Source organism: Hermetia illucens, chromosome 3, assembly GCF_905115235.1.
Source record: "Hermetia illucens chromosome 3, iHerIll2.2.curated.20191125, whole genome shotgun sequence".
Lineage (NCBI taxonomy): Eukaryota > Metazoa > Arthropoda > Insecta > Diptera > Stratiomyidae > Hermetia > Hermetia illucens.
The window spans coordinates 138,087,060-138,107,564 of NC_051851.1; the positions used below are offsets into that span (position 1 = coordinate 138,087,060).

General features: G+C 45.6%; 1 protein-coding gene across 1 annotated transcript in view; it reads left to right on the forward strand.

Moving 5' to 3' along the window:
- LOC119652878 (protein numb) overlaps nt 1–20,505 on the forward strand; it is a 252,661-nt gene that overhangs the window by 79,615 nt on the left and 152,541 nt on the right. The window lies entirely within an intron of this gene.

Genomic DNA, 20,505 nt, shown 5'->3' on the forward strand with positions numbered 1-20,505 from the left:
CCTTCGTTTTTAATGTGACATCGGTGGTGGAAACGGTGGTCTTTACGGGTTGTGTTTATTTTGACAGGAGACCGTGTGAAATGCGAGTTGAATTTGAATTTTCCACTTATCTCAAAACAACAGTTTTACTTTCCTATGCTTTATCAATTTTCAAATATTTTTCTGAAGCGCTTGAAATTATTTGGGGGATGATATTTATTTTATATTTATGATAGCCGTACAGGTCGGCTATTATGCGGCCGAAATTCAACTTTTTATTAGAGATTTTTCTAGAATCTATGGTGAAGCACTTCCTTTTAGGTCCCTACATTAAATTAGTCATTCGGTGACCACAATATTATTTTCTGCAATCTTAGAATCTTGTTATTATGTTGGTCCGTCTGTATCCTTTGTTCACTTCGAGTAAATAGTGATTTTTTTTAGCACTTGTCATTATCACCTGTAGAACCTGTTCAGAGCATAAGTTATCATCATCACCAGCGGCGCAACCACCAATATCCGGTCTCGGCCTCTTTTTGGGTGGCGGTGGGTGAATGGATTTAAGAGTGTTGGACTCCCGGTCCGGTACGTCGTCGGACTACCAACTAAACACCTCCCCATCGTCAGAGACCTAGCCTGGAACCGGTTGTCACATTACTTCGGGCTAGTCCCCGAACTCTCCTGCCTTACGGCGCCTTCAAATCAGGGAACTCTTTTCACCAACGGGAAGGGAGAGGAAGAAGGAAACTGTCAGTTCAAGGAACCCTCTGCCATCCAACTCCTCCATCGGTCGAGCTCTATCTTCTTAGCAACGAGTAGGACCCGAACGTAATAGGGAAACTGTCAGCACTCCTCAGCATATCCTCGACAATGTTGTCTGGAGAGAGATCCCCTGTGTTTAAATAGAGCTGCTGACGAACCCCATCCCACCTTCCACAAGAAAAAAAAGTGTAGTGGGCGTCGTCCACAACTCCATTGCAAAACACACAATCCGGAGAACGCGCCTTTCCAATCTTGTGCAGGTAAGACTGAAAACCTCCATGCCCACTTAAAAATTGGGTAAGGAAATAGTCAGTCTCACCATGCTTCCGATTCAGCCACGCACCTAAGTTGCCGATGAGCCGCGCAGTCCATCTGTCTCTAGTTTCATTTTGCCAAGAGAGCTGCCACTCGTCTAGAGTGTGTTGCCGTTCTTCGCGAGCAACCACCTCCCTTGGCTCTTCTCCAATCCGGTTGTATATGGCTTGGCCTTCCTTAGCAAGACGGGCAACGGGGATCACTCTCGCGATCACCATCACGGCCGGTTCATTGACAGTGTGGTAAGCAGATGCCACCCGTAAAGCTCCCCGTCTGTCTATTTGCGCAGGAGACGTCGCCTGCTAGACGTAGGACCCCAAATATTTGCCATTAACCTACTTAACGCCGAAACTCTAGCTGCAGCTTTGTTCGCTGCTACTTTGATTTGCTCAAAAAAGCTCATCTTTGAATCAAGAGTCAGCCCAAGATACTTTACTGCTGGTTTTGACTCGATTATGGACTTGCCGAACGACATGGGATGCAGGATCAGAATTCTCTTTTTAGTCAGGATGATTACTTCGGTGTTTTCCAGTGCAAGGTTGAAACCATGAATAGTCATCCATCCGTTTACCCGTTACATAAATATGCCGATGTTGCTTTGCGTCTGTTCGACAGTGCGTCCAGCAACAAGCGCCGCGACATCATCTGCATAGCCGACCAGGCGCAACTCTTCTGGCATGGCGAGTTTAAGTAGGCTATCATAGGTAGCGTTCCAGAGGTTCGCCCCTAGGATGGATCTCTGTGCTACCCCTGACGTGACCTCCATCCGCCTTTGACCCTCTAGTGTTGCATAGAGCAGGGAGCGGTTCCTCAGATAGTCCCTCAATATCTGGAAGAGATAGTTCGGCACGTGGAAAGTATTGTCTAGTGTGCCTGGAATGTTTTTCCATCTTGCTGAATTAAAGGCGTTTCTGACGTCAAACGTTACGAGGAACATCACCCTTCGAGTTCAGCGGTTATCTGGCTCCGCTCGTCGAACGGGTCTGCCTCGTCTTCTTTTTCTACCATAGATATTGCCCTTATAGACTTTCCGGGCTGAATCATCCTCATCCATGCGGATTAAGTGACCCGTCTACCACAACTTGTTGAACTGGATTTTATCCACAACCGGACGGTCATGGTATCGCTCATAGATTTCGTCTTTATGTAGGCTACGGAATCGTCCATCCTCATGTAGGGAGCCAAAAATTCTTCTGAGGATTCTTCTCTCTAACGCGACCAAGAGTTCGCAGTTTTTTTGCTAAGAACCAATGTCTCAAAGGAATTCATAAAGACTTGCAAGATCATAGCCTTATACAGTAAGAGGTTTCACCCTATGGTGAGACGTTTCGAACGAAACAGTTTTTGTAAACTGAAATAGGCTCTGTTGGCTGCCAACAACCGTGCGCGGATTTAATCATTATAGCTGTTATCGGTTGTGATTTTCGACCCTAGAGCATACGTCAAGGTCCTTTTATATCGTATATTTTGTCATACACAACAGATCATTCAAACTTGAGTGTAGTAATTTAGCTAAAATCTCTGGATGATGCCTATGTTAGAATTCTGGTGCTCCTACTTCATTCCTAATTTTAGGATTGCTTTTCCAGATAAATCTGGTATTCAGTCTACCAGAGGAATTTCTATTCATTTTGAGCATTCGTTCCCAGCACTCTTACGACAATTTTTTCCCCGTAGTTAGCAGCTTTCCTACATTTCATTCCCTCTCTAGATGCCAGTTCAGTGCTTGCTTGATTATGACGTTTGTTGTCCTTCGCAAAGTATATCCAACCCCACGCCACTTTAGCATTATCATTTGCTTATAGATCGGCACTTAACCAGGTTATCCTTCATATATTTTTTTGCCAGTTGTTGACGAATACCATCGGTTTATGTAGAGTACCCTGCCCAATTGCCTTATTAGTTCCCATTGCCAATCAGGGATTATATTTCAATACGGTTCGAATTCGGGGAAGAAATCTAGTTAAATATATGTTGCCACAATCTCCTGTGTGGGGCATAGCACATCAATCAAACCTATGCGCCATCGCTATCGGTTTCCAGTAATGCGCTTCAACTGCCTCCATGATTTTCCGAGAAACTTGTACTCCCCCACTATATTAGGCCACGTAGTTCAAGGGCAACCAACTTTTCCTGATTAACACGTTCTCGGGCATTTGACCTATGCGACGACCAAATATTTCATTAGTTAAAACCTGAGACAGTCTTAAATCGTAAATATGCCGATGGTACAATTGAGACATGAGTACTTGTTAGTTGATGAAAGCTCAGAGTTTTCGAGCAACAGTGACGATCATTTCCCATGCACTGGTAGAACATTTGAAAAAAAAAACAGCCTAATCTTGAAGTTAACGTTGAGGTAGTTGCATTTCCAAATTTTAGATAAACCAGCGAATGTGGATTTGGTGTTGTTAATGCGACAAGTGACGTTAACTTAGTGCCTCCTTTGGCACCTACCCATACAAATTTCTCCACCATTTCAATACTCTTTTTAATGTGTTGGGTCCAAAACGGCTACACTGATTCAAACGAAATTTCATGTACATATGGGAAATTGAAATTGTATTCATACAGTGAGTGACATGGATTTAGGTGGGGTAGCATTTTTTTATTTGCTCGTAGGCCTCCTGTGACACTATTCGTGCAGCAGGTACCGGCTTTTCCTTAGAGATGATTTCTTTCTCGTCCGAGCTGTTACAAAGGATCCTAATATCTTTCGGCGGACAAAGGGTAGTATAGGTCCCAGGGCGAAACGTGGATTGGTAGCTACGATGGAGCATAAAACCTGGGAAACGCCTGCTGAACCAACACCAGCAGCTACTACCAAATCCTATCTCCACCTCCAAGTGGTGATCGCTGGGAGTTCTTTCTTAATTAAAAACTGCAGACGGAAAAGGATGAAGGCTAGTCTCCCGCGCCTAAAAACGGGACAAGTTGTACCAACTGGTCCTCCAGGTTGGAGGTTGGGTTGGCAGCCCTACACGGAAAACTGGCGTTACGAAGCCACAGAAGGAGCCTCGGACAGGATGGACTTTAAAACGACGAACCCGGCAACGAAAACAGAATAAAGATTTGCGCATTTTCTGATGGACCGTGGGCTCCCTGTACAGCCCAAATGCTGCTCAGCAGCTTGCAGGAGATGCGCTGGACAGGGAGCGGTTTCCTAAAGAAAAGTCACTACACCCACTCCAGTACACTATGTGCTCGGAGTAGGTTTCTTAGTCAACCAAAAAATGTAACCTGTTTTTATCGGCTTTGAAAGTATAAGCGAATGACTATGCACTCTGCGCTTGCGAGGTAAATTTAAAAATATAAGCCTCATCAATGTTCACGCCCCTACAGAGGAGATTACAGAGTCGGAGAAGGATACCTTCTATGAGGTAGTTGAGCAGACCTTCGAAGCCTGACGCAAGTATGATATCAAAATCATACTTGGAGATTTCAACAGGCAAGTAGGGATGGAGCCCGTATTCAGGCGATACCTCAGCTCCCATTGCTTACATAGGGATGCCAATGATAACTGCAGATTATTCAATTAGCAATATCGCACGAAATGGTTGTTGGAAGTAACTGGTTTGCACGGAAAGCGGTACACAAACATACGTGGACCTCTCCAGATGGGACCACTTTCAACCAAATTGACCACGTGTTGATCGAAACCTGCCACCTCTCAGCCTTGATGAATGTAAGAACATATAGGGGGGCAATATAGACTCGGAGCACTATCTCCTTGGCATAGAACTCCGAGCTCAAATTACAAATACAATCCCCTCTGACAATCAAGTGAGAGTGAATACTGAAGCCATTCACAACACAGCCCTCCGTAACATCTATGAGGGGGAAGTGAATGCCGCAATAACCGCAGCTGACAGATCTCCTGGAAATGAAGCATCAACAAATGATCTTCACAACCACCTGAAGAACGTTATAATTAATACGGCCACAAACATACTTGGACCACCCGCGAAAAGAGTCGGAACGGTTGATTCGACGATGAATGTAAGCTAGAAACAAAACGGAAGAATGCCTCATATCTCACAACGAATAATGTTGCATTCTCAACGCACGCGGGCACGCGCGGAGACTTATCACGAACTCCGGTGAGCAGAGAACCGACTTCACAGAGAGTAAAAGGAAGCCTAGGAGAACCGACAAGTCTGTCCACTCGGAAAGTACAGGGAGCAACTTCATCAGCCGCGCAAGTTTTACCAACAAGTCAGCAGGATGAACCCTCGATGCTCAATCTCCCGAAACAAAAAGGGAAATTTGCTTTCCGACAGACTGGACATATTGGAGCGATGAGTTGAGTATTTTGATGAACTGCTCAACAACCAAAATTTCGGTGAGTTCAAAGTCCCGCCAACTGAAGACAACGGACAAATGCTGGCCCCACCAAGCATAGAAGAAACAATCCGTACAATTCATCAGCTTAAAAATCATAAGCCGCCAGAAGCTGATGGAATTACAGCTGAATTGGTTAAATATGGAGACGACTAATTACCCCAAGCGTTTCATCAACTTGTATTCATGGTGTGGGATAGCGAATCAATGCCTGACAACTGGCATTATCTGTCTCAAACATAAAAAGGGGGATATCACACAGTGCAGCATTTGTAGAGGTATCATGCTGCTGAGTACCATCTGTAAGATATTCTTCGCTATGTTGCTAGGCCGGATAGCCGCATACGCTCAGAACATCATTGGCCCATACCAAAGAGGCTTCACTCCAGGCAAACCACCAACGGATGAAATTTTCTCTGCAAGGCAAGTGATAGAAAAACTGTTGGAATATGGCCATCAGTTGCATCATCTTTTCATCGACTTTAAAGCTGTCAGGGCAAAACTGTACGCGGTCATGAGAGAATGTGCGATACCAGATAAAAGCGGCAGGGTCACTCTCGAGACCAATTGCCATCAGTAATGGCCTAAGGCAAGGAGATGCCCTTTTGTCCACCCTTTTTAACCTGGCCCTGGAAAAAGTGATTGGCGGTGCAGGTGTAAATGCGAGAGGCACAATCCTCTTTAAGTCCACCCAACTAGTGGCCCACGCTGACGATATTGACATCATGGGAAGAACAACCCGAGATGTACAGTCTACCTTCATCCAGATCGAGAAGGCGGCGCGAGATCTTCGGCTGGATATTAATGAAGGCAAGACGAAGTACATGGCGCAACGTCAGCGCGAAAACCAAAGAAAGAACTACATCGAATCGCACTGGTCAAACGAAAACAATGAAGATAGGAGACTACAACTTTGAGACTGTTGAAAATTTCCTCTGTCTGGGGTCGAAAATCACAACCGATAACAGCTATGACGATGAAATCCATGCACGATTGTTGGCAGCCAATAGAACTTATTTCATCATCAACGGCGCAGCAACCAGTATCCGGTCTAGGCCTGCCTTAATAAGGAACTCCAGACATCCCAAATTTGCGCCGAGGTTCACCAGTTCGATATCCCTAAAAGCTGTCTGGCATCCTGACCTACGCTCATCTTAGGCAGGGTCTGCCTCGTCTTCTTTTTCTACCATAGATATTGCCCTTATAGAACCTATTTCAGTTTACAAAAACTGTTTGGCTCGAACCATTCCACCACAGGGTCAAAGCTCTTACTATACAAGTCTTGCCAGCCCTTATGTATTCCTCGGAAACCTGGGTTGTTAGCAAAAAAGACTGCTAACTCTTGACCGTGTTTTTCCGAGGATGGACGATTCCGTAGCCTACATAAGGGCGAAATGTCAGAGAGATGCTGAAGAGCGCTGGCAGCTGGAATCGTATTGCACATTATGTTCGGGTTCTTCTTACTACGAAGAAGATTGAACTCCACCGGCAGAGGGATCGGACGGTAAGGCGTTCCCTGAACTAACAACAACTCCCTTCCTCCCCTACCCTCCCGTTGGTGAAAGGAATTCCCTGACTTGAAGGCTCCCAAAGCCGGGAGGGCTAGCCCGAAGTAATGTGCCAAACGGTTCCAGGCTAGTTCTCTGATGACAGGGAGGTGTTTAGTTGGTAGTCCGCCAGCGTGCTGTTGCGGGAGTCCAACACTCTGTGCGTAAACGCATTCACCTACCCTACTCAAAAAAAAAAAAAATAAGGGCGAAATCTATGAGCGATACCACGACCGTCTGGTTGTAGATATAATTCGGACTCGGACTCGCCCCTAATCCATATGGATGAGCATGATCCAACCGACAAAGTCTTCTATAAGGGCAATATCTATGGTAGAAAAAGAAAACGAGGCAGACCCCGCGTGAGGTGGAACGATGGCGTAGGTCAGATCGCTTTTAGGGATATCGAATTGGTGGACCTCGGCACAAAATGGGGTTGTCTGGAGTTCGTGATTAACGTAGGACTAGACCGGATACCGGTTGTTGCGCCTTGATGATGATGAAGGACTTTCGCTCTGGAATGGAGGAGGTTTTAGAAGTGATGAGCTTCTCCTGAATGACTCCGTTGCCTGGTCCTCTTTTACAGAAGGGATTGATGCCGAAATCGCCTCCATCCTTCCAGCCAATCAATCTTCGCCTCTGTTATTGGTGTTCTTAGTAGTTTTTCTTCATTTACTCGGATTTCCTTTTGTTTAATCGATCCAGTTTAGAGAGGAGTCAATGTCGGTAAATAGATACTACATATGCAGATGGGGAAAAATAAAACGGAAAGGAGTATCTCAATTTATGGCTACCCAGATCTTTCGATTTAAAACACCATTTACTGGAAGATCTGTGGCCACCACCCTCAACTAAGCATCAAGATGAAAACTTGTAATCCGCACAACTTTCTCTGTCGAAACCTTGCACTAAACAGCAAGGTGTAAATCGTCTGTACAAATATAGTATGAACATGGTAATTGATAATCTCAATCAAAAATTATTCTGCGGCTCTCTCAAAGCAGATTTGATAACAAAATTATGTAACCAGAATGATAAGATATCCATTTTCAATATCATTAAAAGAGAGAGGCGAGGGATAGTAGGCTGCCACCACTGGAGTTCATTTACTCCAAATTAATCCTCACTGATTCCTGATTTTCCCAGCTCCAGTCTCGTTGGCAGTAACCTTCCGCACCAACCACACCGAAATCGCGTCATGCCTGCTACTATCATCGATTCTACGTCAACAAACACCGGTCGGCGAAGAGACCTCATCATAACCCAGCACAAGCCAAACGACTGAAAAAATTTTGTAACGTCTGTTCCCACAGTTTTGATGTGAACTTTTTTGTCCCTCTGGGCCCCGGTCGTTGTCAATCGTCGTATGTCGCCCCAGCCTTCAGTCACTGTAGCCATTGTGCCTACACCTATGTCGTGCTCTATGTACACACGTACATTCATATAAGCTCACTATCAGCTCCGTGTGAGCACACTCCAACTAAACAAACACTTTCCAAACAACTACATCTCGCCCGGCCTGCACACAGGTAAACGAGCCCCGTACGGAGCCCGTCAGGTACACAAAGGTAGTCCAGGTGATTTCTGCACATTCCGCTGCACGCACGCAGGGTGATTAGGAAGCTACAAATTAGTTTGAATGGCTCTAAACGGTACATGTTTAGTCGGAGAGCGTAATAATGTCGCTTTGAATGCTTTTGCAATGGGAACCAAGCGACAGCGGACAATTGTTCGCAACAATGGGATTTGTTGTTTGCAGTAATCTCATTTCGTGGAGATGTTAATAAGCGCGAAAGATGCAAAGGAGGAAATGTTGTTTGTTGTGAATTTATTGCTTGAAAGAGTTTTGTGTGCTCTTTGTGTAATTTTTTGGAGTGAACTTTTCCTTAATTATGTAGCTCGAGTAGGGTACGTTGCAGTATCATGAGCAATGTCGAAAAGGATTGGAATAGTTTATTGGAAAAAAACGGCTGCGCTAGCATTTGAAATGTTTGTTTTTTATTCAATTTTAATCAAGCCTACATGCACTCTTATGACCACTTACCTATTCCTCAAAAACTATGTTTTAAAAGTTAGGTCAACGTTGTCATTCATACAATGAATCGTATTAACACATGAAACAGAATGGCCCACTTTTATGAAGTTAGGGTTGATATTTTTCAAGGTCAAGCCATTGATCTCTGAATATCAATGATGAAAATCCATTAGGCACCAATGAGGTTTATTGGTCCTGTTGGCAAAAGGAGAAACAACTTCAGTGCAAATAGGTAGTTGATTCTCTGGAGCTAGGGGCTAAGGATCCACTGACAGCAATGCTAGCGTAGATTATTGGTTGAAGCAAACCTTTCCAAGGTATCTGAGGTCTAAGGAAGCGGGGCAGCTACATATCGGGTGCAGAGCCGTCTCTTCACACCAACACTGTAATTTGCAGGTGCTGTCAAAGCCCTTTCACGTTTCTTAACTTCTTAAGAAGCAAATAACAAATTTCTCCATTCGGCTGCGAGAATCCTTGCAAATCCACCCTTTAGGGCAAACTTGACCGCGTATGGTTGGATGCCAAAAGTTGGCTCTTTTTTTTTGGGAAGCGGGTGGAGTAGGGTAGGTGACAACGGTACGCCGTCAGACTACCAACTTAACACCTCCCCATTGTCAGAGCCCTAGCCTGAAACCATTTGTCACATTACTTCGGGTTAGCTTCTTAACTCCCCCGTCCTGCGGAGCTTTGAAAGCAGAGAACTCCTTTGACCAAGGGGAGGAGAGAGGAGGAAGGGAACTGGAAATTTAAGGCTCCTCCACCGGTCGAGTTCTATCTTCTTTGCAACGAAAAGAATCCGAACATAATGCGGAACACATCCACCTGTCAGCGCTACTTAGCATCTCCTCGACAATGTTGTCTGGAGTGAGATCCATGTGTTTAAATGGAGCTGCTGGCGAAAACAGGAAATGGTCAGTCTCACCATGCTTCCGAGCACATTCTCAGGATCGCCTTTCCCTTTGCTGATTAACGCAAGCCTCGCCATCTTCCAACGAGAAGGAAAAATACTCTCTTTCAGGCAAGCGATATATATTATAGAGAAAAACGGGCATTTCGCGCCGCTATCCGCTTCGACGTCATCATTCCGCACGGGGTGCGCAGGGACTAGTGCCCGTACAATGCGGTCCATTTGCTCGGCCTTAAGTGAACAGGGTTTCCGCAGAGCCCCGATTTTTCGGATTACCAGTTTGTAACCGAGTCCCCACGGGTCGTCGACCAGATCCTGCCAGTATCGAGCTGTTCATTGCGCTGTGAGGTCTCCTTTTGGCTCACCTGTACTCTGTCATTATGGTACATGCCTCTTCCCGATCATTTAGAGTTAGTGTCAAGCGGTGGAGTTCGTGACACTCCTTCCGGAGCTTTACGATTTCGGCCGTCCGACGTTTGCTACGACTCGATGCCCTCCTTGGCATGGAAGCCCCGCAGGTCGTCGTCATCAGTTGAACTGAATTTACGACAGTGTCGGCTGCAGCGCTGTTGTTCCAACAATTTCGACAAACTTCCCGGTGTTTACCTTCGCGACGCTCCATGCACAGAAAGATCGCCGGTGTGGCGCGCCGAGAGTTTGTGTTAACCACTTTGAAGGCAATGTATTGATGGTCGCTTGTCGAGAAGTTTTCCAAAACTCGCCACGAATCCACCAGTGACTCCGACACGAAGGTTATGTCTGGAATGCTCCCCTTGCAACCTGGGCACCGGAATGTTGGGGTGGATCCTGTGTTTAAATCTTCAAGTCCTGTTCTCGCCGCCATTTCGAGAATTTGTTTCCCTCTGGAGTTTGGTTGAGACATGTTCCATTCAAATGACTTGGCACTGAAGTCACCCCCATCAGGATCCGCGTGTCTGTGCCTAAGATAGCGTCCTCCAGAGGATCTAGCCTGCGTCGAAAGTCCGGCGTCGTTTCATTCGGTATTAGATAGACAATGAAAACCTTTACCCCTAAACACTGAATTCAGACAAAGCCTTCCTTCATCCTGGGGCAAGAGCTCTAAGGTGGGTACTGTCCCGAACCCAGATGGTAGCGGGAGTGCTATGAAGTTGGGTTCTTGTTTTGGTACTGCTCACTGGTGAGCACTAAGTCAGTTTTGGCCTTCGCAGAGAACTGCGCCAGCAACTCGTGGTGTTTGCATATTGATTTGTAGGATGCGACTCATATTAACCGCGTCCTAGCTCTTCCCAGTTCTGCTCTGAAGACTGAACACCGCCCCGAATCCGCAGTGTACTCATCAGACGCGCCTCGGTGCATATGACGCAACTCTCCTTTTCGTAGCATGTATTCGTTTTATGAGGAGCTCGGGAGTTCGCCGAGGTGACACCAACCCGGCAATCGGTTACCTCCGGACATTCGCGATTGATAGCCTCTTCTATCCCTTTCTTTTTGTGAGGCAGTCAAGGTTTCGGATTTCCAGAGAGTACGTGGGTTCCAAACTAGAAACCAAAGCTTTCTCTCCCATGAGCTACCTGACTGCTTCACAGAACGTAACTTTATTTGTTATCCTGCGGCCTAATTCGATTAGCACTCTCTCACCCTTCGTTACTCGAATGGAGGACACTTCTGCTACACTATCTTCGGGCTTCATTTTGTAACATCTCCCCACCTTTTCTTTTGGTTCTTCATCCTCCGTGTCCGGCTTAATTTTAAACGTATTGTTGTCTTTTGTCCCTTTTCGCCTTTTTTTGGAGCCCTGGAGAGTACCATGTCCGCCTGTGGTACAAAATTCTGTCCAGGAGCTCCTCCAGCTCCATCAGCCCGTTTTCACTTCTTTGCTGACTTTTTCCTGGAGGAATGTCCCAGATTGCATGCGCTTCATAATTGCCGCGCATTTCTCAATAAGCCTTTCGTCTTCAGCTTTCACCAGAGTAGTTGACAGCGCTCCTAATCGGCTTATATTCGAAACCATCTGGTCAGTTTCAGCTGTTTCTACTGTGTCTCTTTCCGAAACTACAGCACTGTGTGGTACTCTCTGATTTGCCTTTTCCATCGCTTGGCTGTTTGTGCATCCCGATGTCTGGTCGGGTATTTCAGCCCTCGCTGCGTCCTTCGCTGTGCGCCGACGTTTTGTGTCTGAAATAGTATCAGGCCAGCGTACTCCGATGATACGACGCAGGTAGGTGTGCAAGAAGGTGTGGAGCTTTCAATCGTCAGTGGTGGGCAGCACTACTCCCATATAGCAACACAGAAATAACACTAACTTAGAACAGTCTGAATTTGATCTTGGTATTGAGATAGCTGGACTTTAGACAGGGCAGCGAAAGCAGATCTTGCCCAACATCCAGTTCGGTGCTTCATAGATATACAAATTGATCGAAGCCTTCGATGCAGATAGGCAGAGTACGATAACTCGTCAGATTGCGATCCTTGGTTTAGTTTGTGTTTATCTTTAGTGCAACTATGTTTGCCTCTCTCTTCAAATCGAGGGTCATTTAAACAAGGTCCCTGACCCGTTGATGAAGCAAACAGATGTTATCAGCGTGATCTGGTTGAAGAAAAATGTTATCGTCCGTAGAACTCCTCCACGTTCTCGGGATGAGGCAGTGTGAAGAACAGCACCGATAACAAGAAGAAATAATATCGATGATAAGATGCAATTCTGACGTCCTTCGCTTTTACCTTAAATTCTCCTGAGATATTACCTCAATGCACCACGTGCCACTTTGCTATGATGGCGCAAAATAGCATGTGTCGCCCTGATAATGGCTATTAGTTTCTTGCGTATGCCCCTCTTGTGTACAAAACGTAGGATACACTCCCTGTTGACTCTATCGAAAGTTTTCTGGAAATCGATGAAGAGCAGGTGGAACAAACACATAAATTCTACGCACTGGTGCAAAATGATCCGTAGGATGTTGAGGTGCTCAATACAAGAAGATCCGGAACGGAAACCAGCCTGCTTTCTGCTGATCAAGCTTTCGAGATATCCCTTGATACTTTCCAGGATTATTGAAGCCGTTATCTTTTCGACGGCAGGAAGCACGCAGAAACCTCTCCAATTTTCACATTCAAAATGGATGCCTTTGGACGCTTAACGATAATTCTTCAACTTTTTGGAGAAGATCTCGGAATACCAAGATTTCCGCATGAGTGGTAGTAGCAGATCCCCAGTAATTGCAGGTGCAGCAATGAATAACTATACGATGAAACTGTTAAGACAAATGTCGGAGGGGGGCTCTGATGATTTGTAGATCCATTGCAGGAAAAAAATGCGGTTGCAATCCGAAGATACTACTTTGGATATATACTCCAATAGTAAGGCCAATGATTACCTATGGAGCGGTAATCTGGGCAGAAAGATCCGAACTCAGCAACACAAGCCAGGGAATAAGCTCCAAAGGTTAGCTTGCGTGTGTGTCAGTGAGGCAATGAGGACGTGCCCAACGGCATTCATGGAGGTTCTTCTGGGATTATCCCCTCTCCATCTGTACATACAGATGCAGGCAAGGAGGGCAATATTTAAGATTGCCGGTAGTATCAGTGAGGCGGGGAGCTGCCTAAATCGAAGGAAGATTGATATTCTTTCTAGACGGTATACCGAATTACTGATACCAAGGGATAAGGCAAACTGGGAGAGCGTGGCTGCGACATACGGCTTAAACCAGCAACTAATTACTTGGTACACTGACAGATCCCTCACAGCAGATGGAGTCATTGGTCCAAGGAAAATGTACTTTGAGCCAATGGGCAGGTACACTAGCATATTCCAGGCGGAAATATACTCCATAAACAAATGTGCCTCCTTTAATCTGCAAAGGAACTACAGGGGGCAGAACATTGGTATTCTCATCGATAGCCAAGCAGCGATCAAGGCACTTGGGTCCAACCAGGTGAACTCTAAACTGGTGTAGGAATGCCTTGAGAGACTGAACACACTCGGCTCGTCCAACAAGGTCTGGATACTTTGGGTTCCAAGCCATTGTGCGTTTGAAGGCAACAAGGCAGCGGACGAACTAGCTAAGAAGGGAGCAGGGACACCTTTACACCGGAATCGGAAACGGTTTCATGGTTATGACTCTACGAAATGAAGAGGAACAGTCGAAGGAACTATACTGGGTGGGCCTACTAGGGATGGAGCAGTCCAGGGTGCTTATTGGGGGATACGAACCCATACGCGCAAAGGATTGCTTAAACCTAACCAAAAAGAACCTCCGAATCATAGTGGGAATTCTCACTGGTAATTGTCGGCTGAACTATCACCTAGGGAAGGTTTTATGATGAGTATGATGTAACTTCTATGCAGTGTCCGGCACGACAAATTAGGTCGAGGCATTTTTTTTTTTTTTGTGTGCGTACACGGAGGTGGAAAATCTTAGAAGGACACATCCGCCGCCCGAACGGCGGAACAACAGCGGACGCGTGTGGGATTCACACCCACTAAAAACCACCCCCGGTCTCTCCAGCCCCAGCCCCGCGGGACCACCATTAAGGTATTACTTCGCGGGGTAGGTTTGCTCTTAGGCACTCATCCTTCTTCTATTTGCAGCTTTCCTCCTTCTTTGTTCCTTCTGCAACTCCTCCTGCATTTGGATGATTGCGGAGCCAACCGCAAGCCACTTCTCCTCGGACTCCAGCATCTCAGTAACCAAGCTCTCCGGGGTCCCGCTCCTGCCCAGCACCTGGTTTAAGCTCCTTCTCTCCCTCGCAAATCGTGGGCAGTGAAACATCACATGCTCTGGATCCTCCGGTATGCCATCGCATCTGGGACAGTTCGGAAAATCATCCAACCCAAAGCGGTGCAGATACTGCCTGTAGCAACCACCGTGCCCCGTGAGGAACTGGGTAATGTGGTAGTTGGTATCCCCATGTTTTCGCTCAAGCCACACCCTAATGTTGGGAATGAGCCTGTGCGTCCACCGACGTTTCGCAGACTCGTCCCATCTGCGTTGCCAGAGATCAAGCGACTCTGACCTTGCCGCATTTCTACGCTGTGCATGCCCCTCCATATGTCTTGCATTGTACAGGACACTCATTTCTTTGGCCAGAATGTCAACCGGGATCATGCCTGCCACCACCAATACTGCCTCATCTGATGTGGTTCTAAAAGCACTACAAACCCTCAAAGCCATCCGCCGGTAAACCGAGTTCACCTGCTTCCGTCTCTGAGAATTTGCAAGCGCCTCTGCCCACAATGTTTCGGCCCGCCAATATTTGGCAACATTTTTGCAAGTGCCGTGGTGGCACTGGCTGCCTTTTGGCATGCATACTCTAGGTGCTCCCTAAAACTCAATCTGGTGTCAATTATTATTGATACGACCGTATGTCCACCGACCTCTACTTTCAGTGTTATTTTTTCTGCGGTTCGTTATTAAGATCATTTCCGTTTTCGCGTCCGCCAAGGTCAGCTAGGCCCCTTCTAGCCAGGGCTTTACCGCTCTCACTGTTTCCGTCGCGTGGACCTCCACATCTTCTGGGTGTTTTGCTGCAACAACCACAGCTAGGTCATCAGCAAAGCCGACAATCGTAGTCCCCTCTGGGACGGGAAGAGCAAGCACTCCATTATACATGATATTCCACAACAGGGGACCAAGTACCGATCCCTGTGGTACCCCGGCTGTGACAATGTACTCTTTGGGGCCCTCATCCGTCCCGTACCAGAGAGTCCTCTCTGAGAGGTAGTTTTCCACCAAATTCGCTAAGTATCCGGGGACACCTATGTCAGCCAACGCCCCTTTAATTCTATTCCAGTTGGTCGAGTTGAATGCGTTTTTGACATCCAACGCCACCACGGCACAGCAGCCGCCAGAAATCAGTGCACCTTTTACCAGGTTTACCACCATGCCAATTGCGTCCACCGTAGAGTGGGCGCGTCGGAAACCAAACTGGCGTTCCGACAAGCCATTGCTGGCTTCGACGATGGGCAGGAGTCTGTTGTAGATGACTCTCTCCATCATCTTCCCCATTGTATCCAACAGACAGATAGGACGATACGACGCTGGGTATCCAGGTGGCTTGCCAGGCTTCGGAAGCAACACAAACTTTTGCTTTTTCCACTGGGCAGGGAATATTCCTTCTTTTAGGCACGCCTCGAAGGTGTTGGCGAAAAGGTCGGGCCTAGTCTTCACTGCCAGTTTCAAAGCTCGGTTGGGGATGCCATCCAAACCTGGGGCCTTGTTGTCACCGAACCTACCACATATTTCCCGCAGCTCCTTCACAGTTACAGGCGGTATTATGCCGTCATTTAGCTGGACAAAAATTTGCCTTCCCCTATTTTCGTGGTGAGGGAACAGAGTGGTAACAATCTGTTTCAGGAGGCCCGGACAGGTCACCTGGGGTGATTTCCGCAGCCTTTTCATCACCACTCTGTAAGCCTCGCCCCAAGGGTTTATGTCGGCATGGTCGCACAGTTGTTTGAAGCAGTTCCTTTTGCTCCTCCGAATGGCTTCCTTTAGGCGGCCACGCAATTGCTTGTGTGCCTCCTCTCGACCGTCGCCACCGGGTTTTCTCTGGCAAAGCCTCCTTGCCCGAAAACATGCGGCTCGCAAACTTGCGATTTCGTTGTTCCACCAGTAGTTGGGTTTCCTACTGGGGAGCAATCGCCTTCTGGGCATAGTAGCATCGCATGCTTCCGTCACCCATCGAGTGATCTGCGTGGCTTTCTCTCCAGCCGTACCATTCAGGGATATGTCGGATTTGAGCACCGCGGAAAACGTGTCCCCCTCGAAAGCTTTCACTGTCCAGCCAAGCATACCACCCGGCATTTTGCGAAAACTCTTTTTCGAGCTCGATCCGCCCTTGATCATGCAGATTGCCTGGTGGTCGCTGTCAGTATAGTCCTCACTGACATGCCAAGCGATTCTACTGGCTAAAGTGGCACTCACGTATGTCAGGTCCACTATAGACCCTAGGCCCCTTCTCCGGAAAGTGTATGAAGACCCAACATTCGCCAGTACCACGTCCAGCTCCGCGAATGCTTCGAGGAGAACACGTCCCCTGACATTAGTTATCCGGCTGCCCCATTCAAGAGCCCACGCATTGAAATCGCCTCCTATTATGATCGGCCAACGTCGAGGCATCTGGGAGAACACTTAATACTAGATGCAAAGCTGAAAGATCAGAAAGTAGGGAACATACTAAAGTTCCTGATGATTACAGGCCTGTTTGAGATACTATGATCAATAGGTACAATATACCCAGTAAAAGGGGCACAAAAGTTCTTTTAGGGCGCGGTACGACTTTCCCTTAACAGAATAATACTAATAATAGTAACCGTCAAGCCCAGCGACTTTACTCCGTTTGAGAGCATTGATGGCCGAAGTACACATGTTGCGGTGACTTGCCATTTTATCCACATAAGATGGAAACTTACTGGATATGATACGGTTAAGAACGGTGGTAAAGTGTTCTTTTCACCTCCTTAGCTACTCGCTATCGTGGAAGGAATCGATCTTTAAAGTCCTTTACAACAATTGAAAGACTTGCGGTCACATGCAAGTATATACTTTCATGGTTCGGTATACGCTTTTCCCCTGTGAGTTGGGGCTTATAAATACATTCAAAGTCTTCCATGCTTATCGTAAGAGGTGATTTAAAAGAATAGAAATTTGAGGGCTAGCAATCTGCAAATTTTGAAACTTTACTGCTACCGAAATGTCAACAATGCCTCGGATAGGGGCTGATTTTTAGCGACTATTGAGCCAAATATTCAAAGGACAGAAATTAACTCTAAACTCTCTTCCTCTCGATGGACCTGGTCTCCGTATAATAAGCCATGTGATAATAAAAAGTTGTGAACTTGAAATGTATAAAATAGTTAAGCAAATTTCATTAAAATGAAATATTAATCTAAAATTATTATAGAAGTATTCTGAGAAATTGCTAGTTATATGGTCAACATCCCCACCTCGTTCCTTGGTAAGTTTGCTAGACCATACTAGAATTTCTAGAACTATTTAAAGCGCTTAAGTCGTGTATGTTGACTACGTTTTCCTGGAATGACTTCAATTCTGCATGCTACAAATCACGCTATACGAAAGCTGGGATTCAGGAGTAGTTCGCCTAGGAATTTCCCTATCAAGGCAGTGATTGCTGCAAGGTTAATACCGTATTTCCAGAAGTATATAAAAATTGTGCTGTAGAGTTAGAGCGAGACTTTCATCAACGGGACAAAAACCGGTATTCCGCCCAGGTCTGCCTTAATCAGGAACTCTAGACATCCCCGACGAAATATAATCGTTCTAGTTAACAATCAAGTCACTATTAATGCTGAGTCGGCGGTGACATTAATCAGAGAACGAAATAATAATTCTGAGTAGTTAGCTCTCCTGTCTGAATTTTCGGACTCATGAATATAAGGATGTATAGACGTCCTGACAAACTGATCAGATGGAGTTCGCTATTAGTGAGGACTAGGCTGGCGCACCTCATTGATTGTGGTGAGGATCGCAAGCTGCTTTTACTTCTTTCCAGTCCAGGGCTTCAACTCCTTCCCAAGAAGGGTCCCCCCCCACTCTTCGGTGCCACGGGTTTCCAAGGTGACATACTAGTTGATAATTGAGGTATCTGGGATTACATTGCATATCATAGTGAGCAATAGAGTTGTAGCCCTTTCTCACAATGTTGCAACACCGGACTTTTTGCGTCATCATTTATTGCTGCTACTGCTATCAACTTCTCCGGAATGCCTCTCCTGCCTTCCCAGAATTGATGAAGAGTTCGGATCATTCGAAGCATGTTGATGATATCAATGCAAGAGGGTGTCGATCAGCCTGCTCGCTACCGATTCTGCCATGCGTTTCTGGATAAATTTAGCTATTTTCTTTGCGCATGGATGCAAATACCCTCGTGAAGATACTGTCGTCTGTTATGTTCGTGAAACCAAGGGTCAGGTGAATCATAGATTTTCATTGGCAGACTAAAAGCTATTTGAGTATACATAGTTTTGCTGTAAAGGATACACACGACTCTCACCTACGTAGAAAACAAACAAGTTTATCAAAAAAGGTTGATTAGATACTTCAACTCTTGGAAATTTATGGAATTGAATCGCACTTACGAATTAATATCAATTAAACATGATTCACAGGCTCTGATTTATTGATATGCTACAACGCAGACATTTACTTCCAATTCAGAATACACAAAATTGAAAAATCTTTTTAACTTGGACATAACATTCAAACTACTGTCACTTATCACTAGAAATTAAAACCTCTTTTTCGATATTATTTTTCACTGACAACTGTAACGTATTCAAGACTGCACGCTGCAACAGTTCTATATATTACAAATAATATATAGAGAGCTGAATCCATCCATAAAAACTTTTATTTATCAATGGAGGCAAATGTCACCAAATATCATTACATCACTCATCACCATCAGGGCCTGAATCGTTATTAGGTGGGTCCAGATTGGATTCTTCTGATGTCGTGTCTAATCCTTCCAATGGCACACAAAAGCTATTTCCAACTGTAGCATACCAGGCAACTACCGATGCAGTGAAGAGTCCCAAGAAGAAGAAATTTCCCGGATTATAATCCGGTATGTGATATTTGGGCATCAATATCTTAGGCGGGGCCACACTCCCCCAACGGCAAGGTAATATTCCAAGACGCACAAGGGATGCTAGAAGACCCATAGGAATTGTTGTAGAATATCAAATTTACTAAAATTCCAATATGCTATTTAATGTACGTAAAATTTCTCTGAAGAACTAACATCGCTGATAACTATATCACTATGGACATTTTGAATTTAATATTTTATTTGATGAGCAATACTCCATGGAAACTTATTGAATGAACTTTAAAGTGACATGTTAGTTTCAATATGACAGATGTCATTTTGAAACCAGGCAACGACTCCTTTTTGAAGTGTAGCGATAGACAATAAGCTCGATTTGCGCAAATTTTATAGTATGCTAGCGCTTTTAATTAAAAATTAAGTAGGCAAAAGTAGAACACATGCCTATATTCACACTCCTTGCGGAAGTGTATTGTTGGAAAGTATAGTTGCTTTGCTTTTCGTTTCTTATTGGTGCTTTCTTTGTCATACTCTGCCTTTTGATTTATGTTCTTAACTAATACTGTAACTTCTACATGGACCAGAATAACTATATAAGCAGCGTTTTAACTGCATGCCAAATTATAATATAGGCAGAGAGCGAAAGCGGGGATTGATACCTACGATGGAACCTGTACGAAATCAACACCTCCAGTTCTGCTACCACATTTTATCTCCACCTCCAGGGAGATGGGTGATGGCGTGTCTTCGGCGCCTAAAAACGGGAAAAAGTGTGCCAACTGGTCCTTCAGATTTAGGGGTTGGTATCGGGTCGACAACCCCACTCGGAAAACAACCTGACACGTACTCATGAAAGGGAGAATGGCTGAAAGCTATAAAACTACCTGCCTAAAGTCAAGTCAGATACGATTGGTGGAGCATCAAAGGAAAATAAAGGAAGGGTGAGCAGACAGAGGAGGACTAGATCTTTAGCTATACTCATTAAACGGAACAAAAGTCTTTATCGTTATAAAAAATCAGAGCAGAAGTGTCTTTCATAGCGAAATGAAGGCTAGCAGAAAGACGGATGG